Source organism: Dermacentor silvarum, chromosome 6, assembly GCF_013339745.2.
Source record: "Dermacentor silvarum isolate Dsil-2018 chromosome 6, BIME_Dsil_1.4, whole genome shotgun sequence".
Classification (NCBI taxonomy): domain Eukaryota; kingdom Metazoa; phylum Arthropoda; class Arachnida; order Ixodida; family Ixodidae; genus Dermacentor; species Dermacentor silvarum.
The window spans coordinates 90,261,806-90,285,495 of NC_051159.1; positions in this window are offsets into that span (position 1 = coordinate 90,261,806).

The window sequence follows — 23,690 nt, forward strand, 5'->3', positions numbered from 1 at the left end:
TTTTGGCAATGACTTTCTTTCCACCACCTTTACCTTTTGCCTGGCGGAATTGAACAAAGAGCGGTCCCTGAAGTTACGTCCGCATGGAATGCAAGCTCGAGCCGATTGCCCAATTTGATTCAGTGTACCTATAGCTTATATTCGTATACAGTCTCGTAATTTCCATGGCAGTTGGCGTACTATTATATAAAGACACATTCATTTTAGAGCAAGATCTCATTGTAGATATTGGTATATTAAAACTCTGTTAACTTGCCTACTGTGCGTTGGTAATCTATATGTTGTCCAAAAGGCGTTCAGAGCAGCAAGAAATAGCGGCGAAAAAATAGTGCGACGAACATCGGGTTCTCGTTCCTACTGGGATAAACGCGACCAATGCCTGCAACCGGTGATTCGCAGAATAAGCCCGCAGGACGCCCATAGTGGGTGACGACTGGGCGCGTATTGTTTGCCACGGCATTCGTTTTACATCGCGCAGCTGGCTGCTATTTTGAGTTTGTCGTGAATGGAACCGCTGTGGCACGTGCGGAAGTCAGGCGATGGCGCCGCGTACAGCCCAACACCGCAATATTGGGCAGCTATCACGTCGTGTCGTATACACGGCTGAAAGAATGCTGAATGTCACTTCAGAAGTTCAGTAATACGAGCGACTGTACACTAACATATCAAAGCTTTGTTCGTTGAGTTTTTTTCAGTTAGTAGATCAGGGACCCATCTAAGAAAGCCTTATTACGGACAGGTTACAAGGCATATGTGCGGAGTGTCATAACAAATGAGGTGCGAAGTTAACGCAGCTGCAATAGCACGGAGGTTGTTTTAACGAGGCTCCAGCAGATGCAGTCAATCAGCTTTAGAGCGCCAATGATGGGGTCAAAACTTGTTATTGTTTTTATATCTCTAAAACAGCATATCTCTCGATTACATATTGTTTGAGCAGTGGCGAAAGGTAGTGGGGTTCTCATTTGTGGCATCCGAATCACCGTCTTCTCGATGGGAGACTTCACTACCGGTGCAATAGGCTGTGCCACACGCTCGATGCAGCTAAAGGGCAACTATTACCCATAATCGCATGCGATTACATAGAAGAGCGCACGTGTGCAGGGCTACGTCCTGAGACTGTTCAAATGCTGAAGCACATAAGGAATCACAAATTACGTGTACTTTATGCGGGGGTAGTGTTTTTCTCGATGAAATATTGCGCCCACCTTGCTAAATGCCACCCATCTTTCTTTCTTTTTGTTAAGCGTTTGTCAGTTCAGTGTCATTCCTCACATTTTAGAAGGATTCATTTTGAGTGGCTACTCAACGAGTTTTGCTGTGAGATAGGGCTCCACAGGGATGGAGTTAAAGAGGTTGCAAGCAAAAATGCGAATTAAATTTTTGGGATAAATTACACTTTTGCAATTTGGGGTAGGCCATTCATGCCGTGCTAATGTTACTCCAACGCTATTCACTGCATGCTTAGAAGAAGCATTGAAGCTCTTAGACTGAGAAGGCTTAGGAATGGGATCAACGGCGAATATCTCCGCTACCTTCCGTTTGCAGATGACATTGTCCTATTCAGCAACAATGCGGACGAATTGCAACAAGCGATTGAGGACCTTAACCGGGAAAGTGTAAGAGTGAGGTGGAAGATTAATATGCAGAAGACAAAGATAATGTTCAATAGCCTGGCAAGGAAACAAGAATTCAGGATCGCCAGTCAGCCTCTATAGAGTCCGTAAAGGAGTGCGTTTATCTAGGCCAGGGACCCTGATCATGAGAAATAAATTGATAGAAGAACAAAATCGGTTTGGAGTGCATACAGCATGAATTGCCAAATCCTGACTGGGAGCTTATAACTGTCATTGAAAAGAAAAGTGTACAATCATTGCATTCTACCGGTGCTAACCTATGCGGCAGAAACATGGAAGTGAACAAAGAAGCTCGAGAACAAGTTAAGCATCACACATAGAGCGATGGAATGAAAAATGATAGGCCTAACGTTATGAGACAGGAAGAAAGTGGTGTGGATCAGAGAGCGAACGGGGATAGCTGATAATCTAGTTGACATTAAGCGGGAAAAATGGAGCGGGGCGGGCCATGTAATGGATGGATAACCGGTGGACCATTAGGCTTAGATAACGGATATCAAGAGAAGGAAGCGCAGTCGAGGACGACAGAAAACTGGGTGGGGTATTGAAGTTAGGGAATTCCAGGCTCAATTGGAATCAGCTAGCGCAAGACGGGTAATTGGAGATCGCAAGGAGAGGCCTTCGCCTTGCAGTGGACATAAATATAGGCTAATGATGATGATGATGTCGATGATTCGTGCCGTGAGCGGTAGTTTTTGAGTCAAATTAAAAATGAGAACGAGAGGCATGCGCTGACATCCTTATAAAACTTTCGCAACATCTGCCCTTAGTATCACGGCTGAGTCTGGTTATTTGTTTACTAGTAAAAAGAAACTAATGTATTCCAAAAATTGGAGGAAGCTCAACTTGGCAAGTTTCTGCAGAAGAAATACTTATTGAGGCGATAAGATAAAAAAAATTATGGGGTTTTACGTGCCAAAACCAGTTCTGATTATAAGGCTCGCCGTAGTGGGGGACTCCGGAAATTTGGACCACCTGGGGTTCTTTAACGTGCACCTAAATCTAAGTACACGGGTGTTTTCCCATTTCGCCCCCATCGAAATGCGGCTGCCGTGGCCGGGATTCGATCCCGCGACCTCGTGCTCAGCAGCCCAACACCATAGGAGGCGATAAGATACGATTAACTATGTGGTGTGAGGATAACTCCATGGTCGCTGTAGTTTCTGCGTTAAGTTAGGAATGATCTAGGCCTTCACTTTCTCCTCTAATGATGAATGTTTGTCCTTCCAAGAAATACAAGGAGACATTTCAAAAAATATAGTATACCGGTTAGGATGATTTCATTATTCATTTCAGTATCAATTTTTCACGCCCATCAAAGCGTCATCAAGGAGGAGGAGGAGAGATAATTTATTAGAAATGCAGAGAGGTCGGCAGGAGTGATCAGGCTCTGGCCTGCTACTCTGCACAGAGGAAAAGGGGGCAAAAAAGTGTGATGCAACATTATGGTTAGGACAGGTAGTAGGGATGCATATGTTCATTAACACAGTGGCTTCCTTAAAGTGTTGCATCGAGTCCGGTCACCTTCAAGTAGTCCAGAGCAGTCCTTGTAGCTAGCTATTGATGCTACTGCACGGTCACACATTTCGCACAAAATATTACTTTCGGACAGTGTTCACCTGCCAGTGCCAGCTAGCGTCGAAACCAGTGTGTTCCACTGTGATGCGTAGAGAGGGAAACCGTTGAGCAGATGCTAGAGAGTCTCGGACACTTGGCAGCATTCACAGTTCGGGCTGTCCCTATGGGCAATAAGATGTGCACAGCGTCGAGTCAAGGCGACGCCCAGGCGAATCCTGTGAAGAATGCTTGCTTGGCACCGCTTTGCTTTAGCCGGAAGGCGAAAAGTCCTGCCATAGTCTATTTGCCGCAAACGCCTGTACCTATGGTCTGGTTGAGCCCAGGAATGTGCTGTGCAATCTCGCATGAGCGTAATCAACAAAGAGTTTACATCGCTTCGCGAGCAATGAATCTTTAATTCGACAGCTGTAGGAATAGCGGTTCTTGCTTCCGCACCAGCTAGCCCGTTGCCGGCCAAGCCGCAGTGAACAGGTACCCATTGGGAGGTAATTCAGGGACCGTTCCTCTGAGCAAGATCAAATGTTTGTAGGATGTCTAACGTAGCATGTAAAACTGGCCTCTCCTCGAAAGAGAGTCGATGGCTTGCAGCGCTGATCTTGCATCCATGTACGTGGTGTCAGGTAGGAGACGAAACGGACAACTTCCCGTATTGCGACAAGCTCTGCAGCTGTTGAGGACGATTTGTCGTCCACTTTGTATTGACGGGATATGCCCAGCTGAGGGATCACAAAGGCCGCTGTCGAGGTGCATGAAGTAACCGATCCGTCTGTTTATTGGTGCACAGAGCCGTCCTATAGCACAGCCAAATGGGCCAAGGTGAGTTCTTTAAGGATAGTGGAAGGGATTCGCTACCTCTTCGAAATCCCAGGTATGTGAAGGAGCACGTTTGGTCTATGCAGTGTCCACGGTGGCACTTCAGAGATGACGGTAGGTGCGAAGTCTGAGGGTATTATATGCCTGTGAGTAGTGAGACATCTTGAGTAGGTGCAGCTTGGGCGGCTTCCTTGAATTCAAGACATCAAGCAAGCACAGTGCTTTGCGGCACGACAAAGGCCACATCAGAAAGCTTTTCTTTCGTACGTGGCCTGAGCCATTGGCCAGCCGCCTTCGCTAATGTTATATATATATTTATAATATATATATACAATACAACATCGAGATTGGCTGAAAATTCCTATTACAAATAATGCTAGCGCACTATTTTGGTCGATACATGCCCGTTGAAGCTTGCACAAGACAACACAGTTGAATCAAAAGCACATCATCCCACTCGTGGGAATCAGAGTTCGGAGTCATAGGCAAAACAATGCGACTCAGCAGCTTAGTTGGTCTCATTGGCGAGAGAAATTTCACCTGAAACTCGGAGATAAAAAGACAAAATGACTTGGCGTTTAATTTACTCTAACTCGCTATGAAAGCAACACAATGAAGAACAAGTTGAAGAAATGCGGTGTAATAGAGAAGAACCCACACAAATGGGCGAAGTATGTCTGCTGTGAGTCAAAATGAAATGGGACTGAATTCGGACCTGGCGAGTAGATAAGTAACAAGAAAGGCTTCTAGACGGAGGGCGAAAAGGGAAGAGATGGATGAAAAAGGAAACAGCACTCCGGGTGGATGCTCACGAAAGCAATAATACCGCGCCGAGGAACCCCTATTCTTTTGTTTCGCGGCGGTGTTGGGGCGCCCCTTCATTTTTTTTCCCAGTAAGGGAACACCTGGTTATTTGAGGAACCATGGAAGGAGGAATAGACGGAAAAACAAGGAGGTTAGGAAGTTCTCAGACTTGCTGGCTGCCCTGTGCTGGGGAAAGGCGAATAAAAGATAATAGAAAAGAGAAGTATTTAAGGATCTTAGGTGAACGACATTCACCTGACGGTCCAACCAGTAAGGTGACGGAAATGAAAACAGATAGTGTTGTTGAAAGGGAGGCAGGCGAGACTCTACGGGCGTATAAGCATAACGCCCACTAAAAGGGAAAGTAATACAGAACTATTCGAAGCCACTCCAGCGCGAAGTGGCTGAGGTGAACGGACCAACTTTCGGGCCTCATTTTCCAGTTAGTAGGAGCAAACGCTTTGAAAGCTGCAATCATGGATCTCGTCATACAGATTCCCAGCACGAACACACCTGTAAAAATCCTATCCTATATATACACGTGTGCCAGGATAGAAGGTGCAGAAATAAAGTACCAAAGAGGCACCTAGATGGAAACAACGGAAGAAATACGATGTAGAAACTCGCGTCGCCAATGAATTGTTGTCGGTGGTGACCCCCAGGTTTGCTGGGCTCCTCGGATATGGGTCGATTGACCGGGCCAGGAGCACGAACAAGCGGCGTCGAGCTCTCCTCCTGCGGCGCTCATCCTTCTTTCTCGCGTGACCAGCGGTGCCGTCATGTTGACGAAGCGAGGGCTAAGTGAAAGCGACGGGGGCCGCGGTACATCGCGACACGCACGACCGCCGAGGCATTCCACGCGCACCCCATCAGCCACGTTGGCGGCGGACGTGCGATACAGCGCATCGATCGCAGCGGCCGCTGCTGCTTGTGGCTGTGGAGGCGATGCCGAGGACGAGCCACGACGATGGGCGCGTAACGTGAATCCACAATGCGAGTCCCTCTCCCACTGCACACACACGGAGTCCCGTTGTAGCGAGCTGTCTGCGGAGGAGGGCGCTCACGCGAGACTCATACTGACACGGTCCACGCACCGGGAACCCCGGGCGGTTCTCCTCCCCCGTTCTCAAATGTGTCCACCATTATGTGGACTGCGGCCCCGAAACCATCCCGCGCCAACCGCTTGCCCACCCTGGAGCCACTCGAGGCGCACGTTAGGAGCGCAAGCCGCCGTTTCCCTTTCATTATATCTGCGGTGGTGCGCGTGGCTTTATGGTTTCGGACGGCTTATCGCGTGCTTGGTCGTGTTGGCCGCTGTCCTGAAAATGGACGTCGAAACGGCTTCCCTCCCACCCTTCGGCGAGGGGAACAGTGGCTCAACTGGTCACCTCGTCCCATTCGTTCTATTTTGAGCGCCCTGTCCGCTCTACGGTGACCGCGCACGCACGATCGTGTGCTTTGCTTTCTAGTGGCCACCTCTCGCTATGCGCATCATGCCCATTCGATTTCCTTCCTTTTCCTTCCCTCTACGCGGTACTGAAAGGGGAATTGTATTCCGAGCAAGGGGAGGGAGAGTGAGGGAAGCATGCTCCCTAAATGGGTTATGAAGACGAAAGGCAGTTGCTGCTCCCAGGCAGACGGAGCCTCTTCGTGACGCAGTCGACAATCGTCCTTCCCGCGTGCCTTGCTTGGGTTCCCTGCTAGGCCGAAATGAGCATTCGCTGAGCGCTGCGCTTCACTCACGCTTACTCCCTATCATCTTTCTATTTTTATCTTCTTTCATTTGCCGTGCATGCGCTCTTGGCTCGGTATCCTGCTGCAGGACGTTCTACAAAGGACTGTGGATAACCGAGGCCAGCGTGACCTTCTCGCCTTTTTGCTGTCTCTTTCCCGAACCCTTATTTCATCATTTGGGCCTTTTTCTCTATTTCTTTTATTTCTTGTACTCTTTATTTTACAGCACGTGAAGTGCGCGATGCACGGACAGGGACGGCAACGTACTTTCGTTCAGTCCAACCGTCTTGATGTCTTTTGTCTCTCGCTTCCCTCCACAATAAAACCCGGCCGCTCGTGAAATCACACCATAAAACCGGCTCTTCAGCATAGTGCGAGGGCCAGATAACAGGCCGTTAAGCACGTAATAACGTAACATGCACTGGCTTTGCAACCGCGGTCACGGTGAACTTCCAGTCGGAGCGTTTTTTGGGCAATGTAAGCGGCCACAGTCGAAACTTTGGTTTCACCATTTCTCCTCCACGCGTGTCCTTCATCTGGCTGCAGGTGCGTTCAGTGATGGCTCCTTTATTACGAGGACGACCTTTAAACGCTTCGCGAATTTTTGTACGCTCAGCGAGCACTAACTTCACAATTGCGTGGAAAGGAGGTAACGATCACGTCCACTCCACCTTTTGTTGTTGTTGTTTTCACGTCTTTTCTGCTTTACACATTTGAGTTGCAACGATGATGTACGCGCAACTCCAACGTCACCTAAAACTGCTTTACGTAATGGTTTGATAGCATCAGAGCAAGGTACGCACCAGCACGAAATCGAAAAATGATACGCATCCACAAGCACGATGATGACAGTTTATGACATTTATGAAATTTCGTGGCGTTGGTAGTGTTCTTTTTCTATTTCTTTTGTGCAAAATACAAAGGAAGTGCAATAACCGGATGCCGTCATCATCTCGTTTGCGCATTGACGTCGCGAAGGAGTCGCTTATGTGGTTGTCCTCTCTTTGTTTAGTTCGCGTTTTTGTTTACATATTTACTTAAAACAGCTCCCAAGAGTCATGTGAGGCTTGTACTTCTTTAATACAGGCCTCTAACCTCTGTACTCAGGGTGTTGCAGCTGGTTGCCGAGTTTTAGCAGTTTGGGACGTAGATTTAATTAAACCTGAGTCGTGGGAGCCTCCATCTACCCAGGCGACCTTACCTCGTGAAGCAAAGTTAAAAAAAAGAAAAAGCATTCCTTTCGTTAACATAGAAACAAAAAGTCAACCCCAACGGTAATACTCGCTTTCGGCTCTAAGCCGCGTGCAGTTACGGAAGGTCTTTTTTTTTTCTACTCACAGTGCAGATAGGGCATTTAACAGCCGATCGGCTAATAAGAGAAATATAACGCCCATGTCACCGGTCCTCACGTCACTGTGAAAGCTGTCGCATTAAAGAGTGAATACAGGGGTGGAGGAAGCAACGTATAGCTGTGTGAAGAGGAAACGAACCAGCAAAAGTAGTGCGGCTGGCGACTTGTTGAATTAGTGACAGCGCACGGAAGCAGTTTCGATTTTGAGAGCAGCGTTCCGGCTACAGCTTATTTCGTTCGGATGCATGAGTCAGCGCTGTCTGTTCGGGATTAGCAAGCAGCACGGGGGGGGGGGGGGGGGGGGGGGGGGGTGGCAAGCTGTGCGGAACGAGCGGGATTGAAGCCCACTTTGTACGCACGAGGGGGCATGAGCGGTTCATTGCAGTTGGAGCTCTTCTAGGTCCGTTCCTGACCGTGGTTCCCCAGGAGAAATACAGGGACCACAAAGAAAAAGAAACGTCACGGCAATGGTTCGCTAAAGTGAGGGGTGCTAATACTGGTGACTGTTTGCATTAGGATGTGCCTCCTAAAGACGTTTCCGGGTGTCTGCCGTTGCTGGGTATTTCGGTGTAAGCGTAAATAAGGAAAATGTAAGAAATCAATATCGTGGAGTCCACTTGGGAGTGACAGCTGGAAAATCGTCCGGCAGAGTTTCGCTTCCCAATTTTTGATAGCGTTTATGCCTTTATGTATTTTAGATTACATTTTATATTTTGACTCCTTGAAGCATTATTAGGAGCTTGTCACCAGAGTATGACGCTCGTAAAAAAGCTGTTGTGAAGTCGTTGGTTCAAGACAACGCGGTAGTGGTATCGCGATAGAGGTTGTGCATGATGAGATCCATTAAAACTCTTGAAATATTCCATTTGGCTCAATAGAAATTTTACAATTGGGACCACAAGGCACTTGGCGCCCATAGAAGAAACCGGGCTAGAACTGAGCATGCGCAGAACGCAAGGCAGCCTTGGGTCTTTCCGTTAGGTCAACCTAAAGACGCTAAACTCTAGAAATATCGTTGGTTCCCAAGCCGCCTTGGATGGCTAGCGTGGGCGACGAGTAGTCGCGTGATAGCCAAGATAGACATACGAGCCGCAGCCATCCAGAGCTCGTATCGCTCGATCAAGTTGGTTGCAGAGCAAATTTGCCATGTTTTGGCTGAATTTCGGCGTTCTTAGAGGCAAGAGACGCAGGGCGATGCAAGAAGACGCTAGCTGCGCTCGGGCCGTCGTCTTTTGACCCCCGCTCCCTCCCTTTGGCTAAAAAATGGCAGAAACAAGTCGTACAAATAACATAGTCTAATTTTATTGCAAACAGTTCCAAGCCTTTTTTTAATTAAAGATACATTTCTTCTGAGCGAAACTTTATCGGCTCACAAGTGTCGGCGGGGGTGGCGGCGGCGGCGGTGTCACGCTGAAAAGCGGGCCGATCCTGGCGATAGTGCAGAAAAGGTCCAAGCTCAATGGCACGTACCAGGGACAAAAAAGAGAGAAAGAGCGAAAGAAAAAGAGAAAGTGAGAAGGAGAGAAAGAAAGAAATAAAGACAGAGAGAAGGAATATATATATATATATATATATATATATATATAGAGAGAGAGAGAGAGAGAGAGAAACAGGAAGAAAGTCACCAACAAGGTCAGAGAAAGATAGAACATGGAAGAAAGAGGGAAATAACGATAGAAAGAGAAAGAAAAAAGAGTAAGGAAGAGAGAGGTAGAGAGCGAAAAAGAAATAAAGAGAGAGAAGGAAAGATAGAGAAGAGAGAGAAAGAAAATCACCACGAAGGTCAGATACAAACACGACAAGCTTCGCTTACCCCCCTTTTCTCGACAGGGGAAGGGCTGGCGATTTTTGAGGTTTCACTTGTAAGAAGACTTGTGTTTTCTTTTTTTCCGTTTCAAGCACCTTCTATTTTCCCCACTGCGGCGTCCCGAGCGCGTAACCGAACGCTGCTCTTGCCCCAAATCTAAAACTCTGATGCTCCTCCGAACCCAAGAGCATTCAACCCAACGCGGCTTGGAGCCCAAAGTCTTGGGGACCCAATTCTAAAGCTCTCTAATATTGGTCTTGAAACGTAAGAGTGACCGGATGCTTCAGCAATGGTGATCACGTTGCATTGTGGGTGCCAACTTCGTTTAAAGCAATCCAGGCCCTGAAATTGGGAACAACTTAGTGTAGGAAGTAATATGCATGCTCACCCGCCATGGTTGCTCAGTGGCTATGGTGCTCGGCTGCTGAGCACGAGGTCGCGGGATCGAATCCCGGCCACGGCGGCCGCATTTCGATGGGGGCGAAATGCGAAAACACCCGTGTACATAGATTTAGGTGCACGTTAAAGAACCCCAGGTGGACCAAATTTCCGGAGTCCCCCACTACAGGCGTGCCTCATAATCAGATCGTGGTTTTGGCACGTAAAACCCCATAATTTCATTTTTTTCATAAAATGCATGCTCGTGACACCGAACAGTCATGACAATAGCAAGGCACACGCACGTCTTTCATTTATTCAAAAGTTAAAAGAGCATCCACAATGCAAGCCTTTCGCGGAATACGCATGGCGTCCTGAGTGTCTAGGGGTTCAAATACATTTCTATAGACACTAACGCTCTTTTTCTTGTCGAGACCAGTCTGGGAACTTCATGTCGAGGGATCTGCACCAAAATCAGGAGCTTTTGGACGAAGAAGGAGGCCCGTGATATTAATAAAAAGGAATGCGCGCATGGTGGTGGTGATGGACCACAGATGGAATGTAGAGGTTTTGCAGATTACAGGTGCATACTGCTCCTATTGTCGACGAAGGAACACCACGTCCGCAAGCACCCCCCCCCCTCCACACACACACGCACACACTGCATTCTTTCTCGCACACGCATTACCTTCACATCTCCAGGATATTTTACTATCTAAATACACAACAAACAGCGGGTTAATGCATGCCGCTGGAAAAGCAAAACATATGCATTTGTGTTAGCCAAGAGCACACATCGCGCCGGGACATATGTTTGTAATACCAGCTTTTATTTTTTAATTTTGTTGACTCAAACTGCGCAATAACATTGACAACATGCGCTGTTAAAGACACACTGGCAGAAATTATGAATATAAGTAAAGATAGTAGGAAGCTTCACTACCAGAATTGCTTCGATTCACATATTCCAGGGGGCATATACGCGTATATGGGTGCAGTAACAAGAGGCAGAGTCTCGTTTTTCCTCCTAAAGCATCGCTGTAAGCTATTGCCACAGTAAACGGCTTCTGGTAGTGGCGGCCGTACAATAACAGTGCACATAACTTCAACACAATAACTTCAACAAAATAACAGTGCACAGTCATTGCTTAGGTCTGGACAGCACAACGCTTGACCGACCCGGCTGCACAGTGCATCAGTACTGGCGCTCGCGGAATTCCTAATGCGGCCACGCCATCTATGGTGCGCCAGGAATTTATGTGAGCGCATGAACACCCGCTCAGTGAGGGATGGGCCGATCGAAAGTAATATCGTGGCAAACGCTCGAAAGGCGGACGTGCTTTTGTCCATCTCGTGGCACGGTACGTTTCATCGCTTTCTGTTTCTGCACTCTGTCAAGGCTGGGGCTCATGCAGCGCTCGTAAAATCGGACCGAGCGTTAGCCAATGAGCGACCGGAATTGGAAAACCAACATACTACATTGGTCAGCTGCCGTTAGCTGTCTCATTGCTGTTGCCACCAATATAATCATCCTGACCTCGCCAAAACGAAAACAGCTTTACACGCTGACAGTTTTGTGAAATCGATGGCTGACTTGCTGAAGTTAGCTCTACCTTTCCCAGTGCCGCGTAGCTTTAATAAGGCAAAATAAGAGATCAGGTATGTTGTGGTTCAGGCTTGAAAATAGTTGTTAACTGGGCAAACATTATATAACGTTTGCTCTTACGCACTGGCAGTTTCATTAACAGTAGAGTCTAGTTGCCGCAGAATACGTAGTTTGCAAAAAGCACCAGTTTTTTTAGGCAGTTACGTGAAAGCACAAGTCGCTTTCTCTCTCAAACACACACAACACACACACACACACACACAAAGAATGGCTAGTTTGCACTTCAAGCCAGTCAAGTAAGCCGCTCCACCTTTGGTAGCATTAATTGGTAGCCGTATCACATGAACCGCGAAAGAAGTAATATGAATTAGAGCACTGCACGGGCTCGGGCTTACCCAAAAGCCCGGGCCCGGCCCGGCCCACGGGCCGGGCCGGGCCGGGTAGAGCAATTTTTTCACGGGCTCGGGCCGGGCTAGGGCACGGCGTGTGCTTTTTGACCCTGGCCCGGGCCGGGCTCGGGTTTTTTGACGCGGGCCCGGACCGGGCTCGGGCTTTCTGCGAGTTATTCTCGGGCTTCTCAACTCTGAAAAACATGTATTTTTCGGTCTCGGGCCGGGCTCGGGCTTAAGGTAAAGGGGTGGCGGGCAGGGCCGGGCGGGTAACGTAGATTATTTCCGGGCCCGGGCCGGGCCCGAGTCTCACCATAAAAGTTTTGATCGGGCTCGGGCGGGCCGCCCAATGTCGGCCCGTGCGGTGCTCTAATATGAATATCATTTAATTTGGCGTACCTCTTATAGTTTTGAGCAACACGAGAACGAGGCGAGAGCAGGAGCCAACGTTTCGACAGTTTTAGCATTCTTGCTGGAGTAGTTAATTGTTGTATTGTTAGAAACACTGGCAATTTATTGTACTGTACAGATGGCAGATATTAAGCGCATGCCAGAAGACTGCTGCCCTCTATGCTTTGCATTGCGAGAAAGATTCAGAGGTCACGGGGTTTCCACACGAATCTCAGGAGCCATTACCCCTAGCGATGTCTGCGATGCAGAAGCCGATGAACCAAAGCGAATTTCAATTCTTCGATCATATCCCGATACACGCCCAGTTTCTGAAAAGCATTCGAAACCAGTCACTTCTAGGCGTACTTTCAGAATGCCTTTTGGGAGTAAGGCCAGAGGCAGATTTGGGAACCACTACGTGGGGCGGACCGAATAAATTGGGTGCAATATTATTCAAAAATAGCGTGCGTGGAAAGTAGGAGGGTGTTTCCTGTTCCTGAACACATACATATGTAATAGAATCCGGGCCATGGAAGGTTCGCGTCGTGCCCGTATAAGCCACTTCCACAGAGCTTCCCATCGTGCATGCTGTGGAGCACGCAGCCGCACTGCGGATCATCTTGCAAATGGGAATACTCTATACATGCGACCTACACACACTTGCTCGAAATTGTTCATCTCGAATGTTGGCGTTCACGGTGAAAGATAAAAAAGAAAGAAGAAAAGGAAGGGAACTAGCAAATGCCATTCATATATGGTTGTGCAGAATATCCTCCAAAAGTTGAGGGAAAACAGTTCGCTTCCTGTGTAATTGCACAAGTTACATTTTGCTTTCCCATTTCGTTTTCTCTTTTCGTGCGGTGGCAAAGCGATTGCGTTGGCTGCAAGGGCGACGTCATTGGGACACAGTTGTGTCGTCTTCTCTGCGAGTGTCGGTCTCCCCATCTCCTTTCTTCAACGCATCAGACTTCCAAGCCGTGTTGGATGCCGATATTCTTTTATTACGGTAAACAGCGCTTTCATTCTTAGAGAGGAAACTTTGACGGTGGATGCACACGGCCCGGCTCATCCTGGATGGTAGAACACAACCGAAAAAAATAGGAAGAAAAGCTAGAATCAATAGTCTGACAGGGCTCTCTCGATGAAAGGAGTAGGCAATAGAGGAAAAGAAAGGGGGGAGGGTTATTTATTTTGATACCGCAACAACTACAAGAGCAGAAGCTCTGCTTAAGATTAGAGGGAGAGTGCGGAAAGAAAGAGCAGGGGCCAACACGCGGGAGACGAACATCATTCAGGGCGGATTGAATACCCTGGCCTGCTCCTTTTGTTTAGGTCTTGTAATGTCTATACCGGCCACTATCGGTGCATCCTCCTTATTTTTTCGCCATGTTTTGCGCCCCGTCAAGGAGAAGTTCCTGCCTTCGTCTTGATGACCCGTTTCTTTGTTCGCAGACGCATCTGTTTACGTTACGGCTCAAGTGCGGAGCTCCGTCTTTGTTCTTCGTTTACGGGCGAACTTGTGCAGGCTCGTTGCACAGGATGTGTCCACAAGCACTCTTCGGGCATTTCCGAGAGCCCCCCACGCCGGAATACAGAGAAATAAGTGAGCGGTGACAGAAGATATAAGAGGGTAACAGGATGATGCAAAATGACGATTTCCGGAGACCTTAGACAGGGTAGGCTCTTAAACAACAATGTTAACCATCGCTGTAGTGTTTGGCTATTATTTCTTTCTCTTGAGTTAGCAGTTAAATTATGATTGTCCGATTGGTGTTATGACAACAATAGTTCTTTTTCCTGCCGTTTGAAGCAATGACAGCAGAAGAAAAAAATAATGAATTTTACGTGCCGAGATCAGGATCTGTTTTGGGGACTCCGGGTTAATTTTGACTATCTGGGATTTTTCAACGTGCTCGTAAATTTAAACACACAAGTTTTTTTGCATTTAGCCTCCAGAAAGATGAGTCCGGTGTGGCCGCGATTGAACATGCGACCTGGACTTTATGAATGCAACACCATAACAACTAAGCTACAGTGGCTTGTGTGCCGACAGCACAAACTGCCGCATTGGTCTACGCAGTTACACTCATGGAATGATGTGGGGAATGTGAGTGGGCGGTACCCTAACCAGAGATCAACTCATGGGGCTGTACACTCTTCAGTCTTGATTACATATCTGTGCGTTTTAATAGTCAGGGTGCACTGATCTTGCGGTTACACTGGAGATTTTGTTCGTGTAGAGCAATCTAACAGCACTCTGACAAAAGCGATTGATATATCCATGGTAAGTGCTGATGATGTACCGCAGTTGTTCTTGCAGCGCTTTGCTGAAAGTACCAGCAGGACACTTAACTTTAAGAATTCTGCACGTTTATCATTACGCTGCCCTTGAACGTGAGTTCTTATGTACCTTATGAATTTGACCAAGATAGAGGATAAGATTTGAGGATCAGCGTAATTTTTTTTTTTGCTTTGCTGTGGGTCAAATTATCGTGGCTTGCAACTTCATCGTGGTTTGTACACTCTTTTTATGCCTTTGTGAAAACGTTTTGTTCCTCTTGCTGTATGTTTACTTGCACTCTCATTATTCTCTTAGCTAATTCTTTAATATGTGAGCAAATTTATGCCATTTAAACTAAAATGCCTGATTGTTAAGAAGTCCTGGCTTCTTCTATCGTTCGTTATCAGGCAAAGGTTAAACCACAGATAAATATTTTCCTATAGTGGACCCGAGGAATAGATGTATGCGCTTCTATGACAAATCCTTATGTAGGCGCACGAAAGAAGCACTAAGAAGAATTTGACAGTCTTGAACAGGAAACTGAAAATGAACACTTGTTTCTTGTTTTTTTTTGGTATTTCTTTTTGCGGCATTGTATTTCAATGTGCGCTCTTCTGGAGGTGAAGAAGAGCCTCCCTCAAACACAAAAATATCTGAAGAAAAAGGCAGTGTTGGTTCCATTCATACAAACAGCTAGAATGAGTATGCAATTTTCTTAGTCAAGTCTTGCTAAAAGCTTGCACACGTTTATATATATATATATATATATATATATATATATATATATATATATATATATTGTTATCACACGTCTCGAGCACGGCGCAACCAGTATACATGCGCTGCATATTCTCTGCTGAAGATTACACTCTTGTTGCAGTTGAGCTTGCAGCAGAGCGTTAGCCCAGTGACCAGTTTAGCAACGGCAATTTTTCTCCAGTTACTGATATCAGCCTGACAGTCCGTTTATAGCAGAACAAAAAGACCCAGGGACGACTGTACTTTGTACAACGGGGCACGAATCGTTTTCCGTAGCAATTCGTCATTTCTCGCTCTGGTAAGCGTGGTAACTCTGGTAACTCTCCAGCTCGCTCACGAATCTCTGGCGCTCATTGCTCAAGAATTCAGGACCGTGGGATGTGTAGGTTGCCTCGCACTTAGCATGAAATCGTGCGCGAAAGACTCTAGCGGTAAACGTTGTATGAAAGAACCTGAAACGTTGCCTGCAGTTATGAAAGATGAGTTTTGTACAGTGCCGTGACATAACTAATGAAAAGTAAGGCTATTATGTGTGTGAAGAATCATGTGGATGAAGGACCTTTTATTTAATGGCGTGTAACTCTCATGGAGAGGACTCTGTGTATACCCCTCCCACTCCCAATCCAAAATAAACAGAAAAAGGAGAAAGTAATACAGTTTCGCCGTTAGCGCGACGAAATATCGCGATAGCTGGCAAAGTACAATGCGTAATAAGCCTTCGACTGATTCGTGCTGTGCTTGTTAGTGTGCAATTGTCAGGTGCGAGCGAGCAGTCTCCTTTCGAGAAGTAAAAGGGCGAATATTGATCAAGAATTGTCAAATTTGCGCCTCCCGGCGGTGAAGTGGTAAAAGTGAGCTTTTCTTTCTCATCTTGCCAGTCCGGACTCAGCCCCTGGTTTCTAGTAAAACGACACTTTAGCTTTTTGCTGGTGGATTCGCATGGTTTTTCACAAATTGATATTTGGGCTACCCTATTATTCGGCTTCACGCTATCCGACATCAGCACCATCCGGTAAACATGAGAAGAAGCAGAGCTCTAGAAAAAAATAGAAGAGAAGGAAAGGAAAGAAGACGAAGCTGACACCATCAATCATTGCTTTATATGTAGAAGACGCAAACTTACGTTAAAGTTAGGACCGCCTCCGAAACTGGGAAGGCGACGTGCTTGAACACGAAGAAGGCGTGGACGCCTGCTCTAATCTTGTACACAGATATTGAGCAGGCGGGAGCCAACTATGGCCGCTGCTGGCGCTATCGTGCTCTCCACGATTCTGCACTGGTGTAGCAGCGGCAGAGGGGCTTACATGCGATGTCGACTTGATATATTAAATATCATGTATTAAAAAAAAGTGGCTGAGAGGAAGAATCCTGAATTAAGAATCTGTTGGGCGTAAGGTCGAATGCTCGCTGCAGAATGATATTTTTTTTTGAACTTTTGCGCAAGGAATGTGATTCCAGCGACGTACAGCGGTGGACATTTCAGACAGCAACACAACCCTAGAAGTGAGCCCATGGCATAGCAGCTATCGCTGTAAAATCACTAGGGATCACTTGGGCAGGCCATTGATTTCGTCAGCGCCTTCAAGTTAACACCGGAAGGGGTGGATTGTTACCTCTGCGGCTCTCCTCTGTTGCAGTAGGTTAAGTGAAGGCCACGTGGCGTATTGATGAGCATTATCTTTGGCACAGCGTCGGCACGCCTCCTTTTCACAGCGTGCCCATTCCATGTTGTATTGGCGTCCTATATTAATTTTGACAATTTAAGTTTAGAGCAGCAGTTACACGACGTGTACTTCGGTCGTAATTTGGCGAATTCGCGCCCTAAATTAGGCACACGGGGGAGTGCCGATGTCAAGCCCAAAACGTGTTACGTTCCTGCACGGTTTGTAATATTTTATGATATCTTCTCTCTTTGACCTGATACAATTTTTTACGTGGCTATGTATAGGTACTTATAGGCCCTCATAACTCGACGTCACAGAAAGAAAGAAAGAAAGAAAGAAAGAAAGAAAGAAAGAAAGTGAAGAAATCGTCGTGATGCAAACCTTAAACGAGCTGCGTAAGGCTCCTTTTCATGGTTAACACTGGATAAGAAAGGGACGCCTTGCGACACAAGAAATCTAAAATGCGATTAAGTGATGCGCAGTAACTGCAGTTAACCGTGGTAATCGGGAAACCATGGTGGCCTTTGCGAAACGGCGCCTTGTTATCTTCACTAACGCCTACAGCAAATTACGTTTGAGCATGCATATGGAGCGTGTCGCTTGAGTGACTGAGAAAAAGGCGAACCATTAAGAGGAAAAAAAAAAAACACCTCGTCGAAAGAGCAGTGCAAAGAAGGCACCGAGCGAAGGCTTAGTCAGTGGCATGCATTAAGTAGCCGGAGTGCAGAGGATGTTCACACCACAGTTTTCGGGCTCCATCACGTTTCCTTTTTATTCGATGCAAACTTCATTGAGGTACAGTGTGCTCCTATCGCTAGGCTAACGTCACAAATTTCATGTTTCCTAGTTAAAGATCTGACGTAAGCGCGCACACGCGCGCTGCTCTGTGAGCCGTGACAATTGCCAGTCGCCCCTCCAGGGCTATGCGACAGACTGCGGGTTGCGGTAACGAGATTACGAGCGCTCGCTGTCGCAAGTCTCGGCAGTGGCCCTGCTGCAAGCACAGCGGTGGCGCTGCTTGCCGCTGGCAGCTCCGTCTGCACACCGGCGCTTCGTCGTTAGAAGGCTTGTGCTTAGCGCACACGAGCTGCACTGTCGCCGTATTGTCGCTATTATGACACACTGAGAAGAAGATTGCTGATGTAGGCACCCGGCAAAGCTGGCGCCACGCAAAACGTTGCGCGATTGATACGCCGGGACGCCGTTGTGGTCGCTTTTCGAGGCAAACTTAGGCGTTACTAGTTTCAACTCTTATTATTTGTAAAAAAAAAGAAAAGGGAATCGTATAATAAACAGCTCGGCGGGTGAACCTGATACAATGAACTGTCCACGTAGGAAGGGTTAATATACTTCTGAACAACATCGTCTGGGAAGGAACCAGTACTTCATATACGAGTTATTGACAGTATATCGTAAATACATGTACGGAACGTTTTCTAGGCAATCCTAAATTAAAATGCCACAAACTTCTTAAGCTACCAGGTTTGCACGCTTTGGTCTCCGGGATTCGCTGGCATAGAGTAAGAGTGTTAGCAGTGCGCGATAAAGTATAGATAATTCTACGTTAGCGGTGTTTCCCGCTGTGTTAGCGGCCCTTGCACTGAGTGTCTGGGCAACATACTTGCTGCATGTTTTCAGATCGGCTTCACCTATAAAAATGCCAAATAAATATAAGTATTTATTTTCTTCACTATACGTAGTATACTGCATTATATTGTCGCTTGCTGCTGCACTGCGGTTATTTACTGGCACTAAAGCTTTTGCCGAGGACACAGCTAGCTTGTCCTACTTGCCTTGAAAACGGGTTGCACATCCGACAAGCACTTTCGAAGTGTTTCCTTCAATGGAGATTAAACTCGGTGCTGGTTGAGTAGAGAACGTCGTACTGAAGCGCACTTGACTTTAATGCCGCAGGCATAAAGTATGCATTGCCAGAAGGATATCTTCGGTTGTGCTCGGCACAGCGCAGATCAAAGTCAATGCAGGTGAATGTAGCACTACTGAATGTTCATATTCAAGAATGCTTTGTTCTCTGTCGTTCCGCTCGTCTCAATTACTCTTCTATGCATTACGGCGACATCGTTCCCACTTCTTGTAGGCCCACAAGGCAACGAACATGCTTCTTGAGGGCGACTGGCTTGTCTATGCGTCTTCGACTGCTTGGCACCATCGGGGAGAGTGCACTCTTTCACCGAGTGTTGCCTTAGCCTCCCTTTGTCCTTCTTTTTTTCCCTTTTTCACTTACCTCAGCATAGGGTAGCCAACCAGATGATTTTCTGATTCAGGTCCTTGTCATTGTTACATTCCAGTCAACCTGTGAAGTCAAAAATTTATAAAAACCATCGAACACGGTACAACCTTGTGCGTGGAAGGAGGGGGGTAGCAGGTACTTTGTTTAAAGCCTGCCTTGAGCATACACTTTTTCAAGCATACATAAAACTATATTATCGATGATTGAACTACAGCACACAAGCAGCAACCAACTTGGCACACCAAATACTGGCATGCAACGCAACGTGTTATATCACACCACCTTTCTTCGGCAACTTTAGCGTTGGCGATTTCTCTTGCTGCAGGAACTTGTCTGTATATACTTGCTCGATTCAAGTGCGCCTCTTGTACCCTTTCACCATCAGACTTCCAGACGAAGGTTCGGAGACAGACCAGCGAATTTTTTTTTGAACAAATCCATAAATTTTGACGTCACATTCACAAAATCATAAAACGAGCCCAATTTCGTAAACTTTACGAAAAATTTGGGAGAGTTGGCAGGTATTCTTTTTTATTTTCTATGTTTCTGTTCGACCTCAGAGGAAGATTTCAATGCTCGATCAAGTTTCACAAGAATTGAAAGTTGAAATAAAATCGAAAGGTGCTGCCTTCAGCTCTCCTGTCCCCGGTTTCAGCTCAGATGTACGGTAATAAGGCCAACGGTAATGTGCGTAAGTTCGCCCAAGCACTTCCTAAGATTCTTGCGAGGCGTCTTTTTACTGCACTCGGCCTCACAGCAGCATCTGAATCAGGAGCTTTGAATTCGCCTTCTTCAGGCTGAGCCATGAGCAGCGTGTCGGCTTTGGAAGAGAGAGCAGCATCAGAGCCCCGCTCCTGCGTCTCCGTATACCGGGGCCTTCTTTTCACACGGAGATGAGCCAACCCCCCCCCCCCCCCCCCCTCATTCTTGGGGCGAACGCGTCTCATTCCGCCTTTTGTCGTCGCACCCTTGGGTAATGGACCATGAGCTGGCAAAGTGAAGACGAATGTGCCGAAAGCAGAAAAGAAAAACAAATTCAGTCAAGAATAGAAAAGGAACAGAGGCCGAACAGAGCGAATGCGGTGGAGGACGGGGGAAAGCTGCTTCTGAAATTGAAACACCAATGAGACGGCTTTGTATCTAGGGCGGGGATTTGAAAGAGAGGAGGACGGAGAGAATGCGAGTTCATCTCTCAGAAACTCGCCATCTTCTGGTACTGCACTCCCCATCTACCATACCTGCGGGGAGCGGTGACATATGGTTCGAGCCAGAATGGCTGGGGAGATGTCGGCTCTTGTTCCGAGCTACAAGCGTTCGGCATGGTGACCTGGCTTATGCGCGGCGCTATGAATGCAGTCAAAAAGTAAGAAGGGAGAGCAATCGAACGTGCGAGTGGGTGGTGATTTGGGTATTGTTGAAAGTCACGAGCGGAAAGGCAGACGTGCATGCAGATGAGGTTCTGTCGAACCACGAGTATGGAAATTAAAATCTGCTCAAAGTTCAAAGATTAGTAGGAAACATTTTTTTTTGCGCTATGTAGCGAGAAAACAGGTTCACGCATACGACGAAGCACAGGTTCATCATAGGTGTCTTGACTTTCAGCCGAAGCTTGAATGTCCTTATCCGGGGCCCCGGTCTGTCATCAGAACCACCATTGGGACGTACATATTTCCACACAGGCGGCAATTGTGCCTGCTTATGGGAAGGGGTACATATATATATATATATATAGATGATAGATAGATAGATAGATATACATATATAGGGTGCATCAATAGCTTCTTACGTAATAAAAGCGTCGCTGTGGCTTCTTTTGCGCCGTTATTAGCTATTGAAATAGGGGCGCAAATCAACACTCATCCGCAGAGAAGTATACGCGCTTGTGTGTCAATTTGCGCTACTGTTTTATAATCAAACCAAATCCAATCAAATAACTTTTATTTTAGCTATGTTTATAAGCTATGTTTTACCAACTAGCCCAACAAGACGTAATTTTTGGCGCAGTTAACTTTGCGCACATATGAGAACTAGTAAGAGAAGTGCAGCTGGCACAAGACTATGAAGAAACAAGACGTTACATTCGCAATAGCGATTACTCGGTTGTGGCAAACGCGCGTTAGGAAAGGTACGTGATATATATGCGAAAGTGACGGAGGAAATAGGTGAGTATTCATCGCATCCAGTCGGTTGACATGCAAGGGGTCAATTGCAGTTAACCTCTTTGCCGTTCATTTATCGCTCTCTTTTCCCGAATCTAATAAGGGGAAACAAACACCGCTTTTAAAAAAATGTAAAACGAGCTAGCTAGCCGCAGTTCCTTTTAAACTTAAGATTTGAGATGAAATAATTAACACTTATTTATATTGAAAGAAATGAGAGTTATGGTCTGATTGCTCTGATAGTTTTGATGTCCACCGGTGCCGCCACTGGAATCTGAAAATCATTTGTGCGAAAATTTCTAAGAAAGCAAAATTCTCATTGTGTCGCCAGGATTTGAACTTACGACAAACGTCAGGATTCTAGTCCTCAGCCACTGTGGAGAATGCTGAGGCCTAATCATGATGTAGCTCAAACATAAATTTGAGAAAAACTTAACGAATGCAGCAATAAGAAGCTAAAGGGTTATTTTAGTAGAGACCAGCGGCTAAGTGTGGATAGGCAAGAGGAGGAAGAAAGACGGACTCTTTCCACTTCCACACCGCGAGACGCACCTTCCACAAAATAATGCGCTCACACACTTCTTTTGCAAATGTTCTGCGAATGTTCACCATAAAAAACACCGGAGAATCAGTCTAAAGCTTACTGCGCATTGCACTTTGCCAGCTACGGCATTACTGCTTTGCGTTAAAGGGCGAAACAGCAATCTTTTTGTCTGTTCATTTTATATTGGCTCTATTTGCCTGCTTGTTTACGAAAAGTTTTGCGCATGCGCTTCAAACTTCTTTCAAGGATGTTTGGTTTCACAGGTTGACGGTACTGATGGTTTTACCAAAGAAAAGAAACTAACTGCCATAGATTAACGTGTGATAATACAAAAACTATATATTGCCACGCGTCTTCAAAAGGGGGCTGACGACGTTTATTGAGAGTGGCTGGGCTCTGGAGAAAATGGCGGCGAGAGCTAACTATCGAGAGGGGCGGTTAGCACGCGCACTTCTCTCTTCTTGCCTCTGCGCTTGCCCTATTCCCACTACTACAGGTGACAATATGTACTAGCTACAAAATGTTTACTTCTCTGTGACAGCGCGTAGGCAGTATCGTCAAAAAGTTAAGGAACTTCAACGGCCTTGGTAATGCACTGCTCTAGACGACTTGCCTCGTTAAAGTATCCGTTGACGGACTCTGAGCACAAAAAAGAAGAAAAAAAAACTTCTTTTACAAATAGTCGGAAGAATTTGGTTTTCTCACCAGGCCACGAACCACTGTTTATTGTCTGCTCTTTTTTTAACTCATTATCGCAGTTCGGGCTGTATACACGCGCTTCATTATTCTGTAGTGTTGGTCGGACGGCGCATCACCGCGAACTCGGAAATGCGCCACAGATAATCTCTTCACCTGCTACGATCCGCCCCGATAGCAGTGACGCCTTCCCTGCCTCCTCTACTTTCTGCCTGAATTTCCCCTTGGTGTGCCCAACATTGCACCGCAAGCGCCAGGGTCTTCAGTATACGCCTCGACGTACGTTCGTGGTGACGGTAGTAGGAAGCGACGTCTCTTCCGCGACAGTGCACTACGCACCGCATGCCTCCTGCCAGCCGAAAGTGTCAGGTGCAGATTATAAGGACGTGGCACAGAAGCCGCGTGGAGATCGGAGCGGCGGCGAAAGAAAATAAAAGCAGACAGGGGTGTACAGGGAAGCGAAAGGTTCGAACTTGTGTCAGCGGTCGGCTGCTTCTCCGGTAGCGGGTAAAACCCTAGTGGCTCCGAATGAATTATAAACGGTGGTTGGCTCCGTGACACTGGTGCGTGCGCTCCGGGTATGTGACGGAGACAAACTGACTCCCCCGCTTCCCTTCGGCGGAAAGCGGGGGAGCCACCTCTATTGCGACGCTGTTGGTGACACAATAGGAGAGCCTGGTAAGTCCTCCAACAGGCGCAGGCGGGGAAGCGCTCCTGGCTTCCAGAACCCTCCATTGTACACCCCCTCTGTGCTCCCCGCAACCCCCCTGCGCTGCCTTTCGTTCTTTCTATACGCCTTCCCTCATTCTTCGGTGTCCCAAATGGAGCCAGAATGGATCCCATCAAACTGAG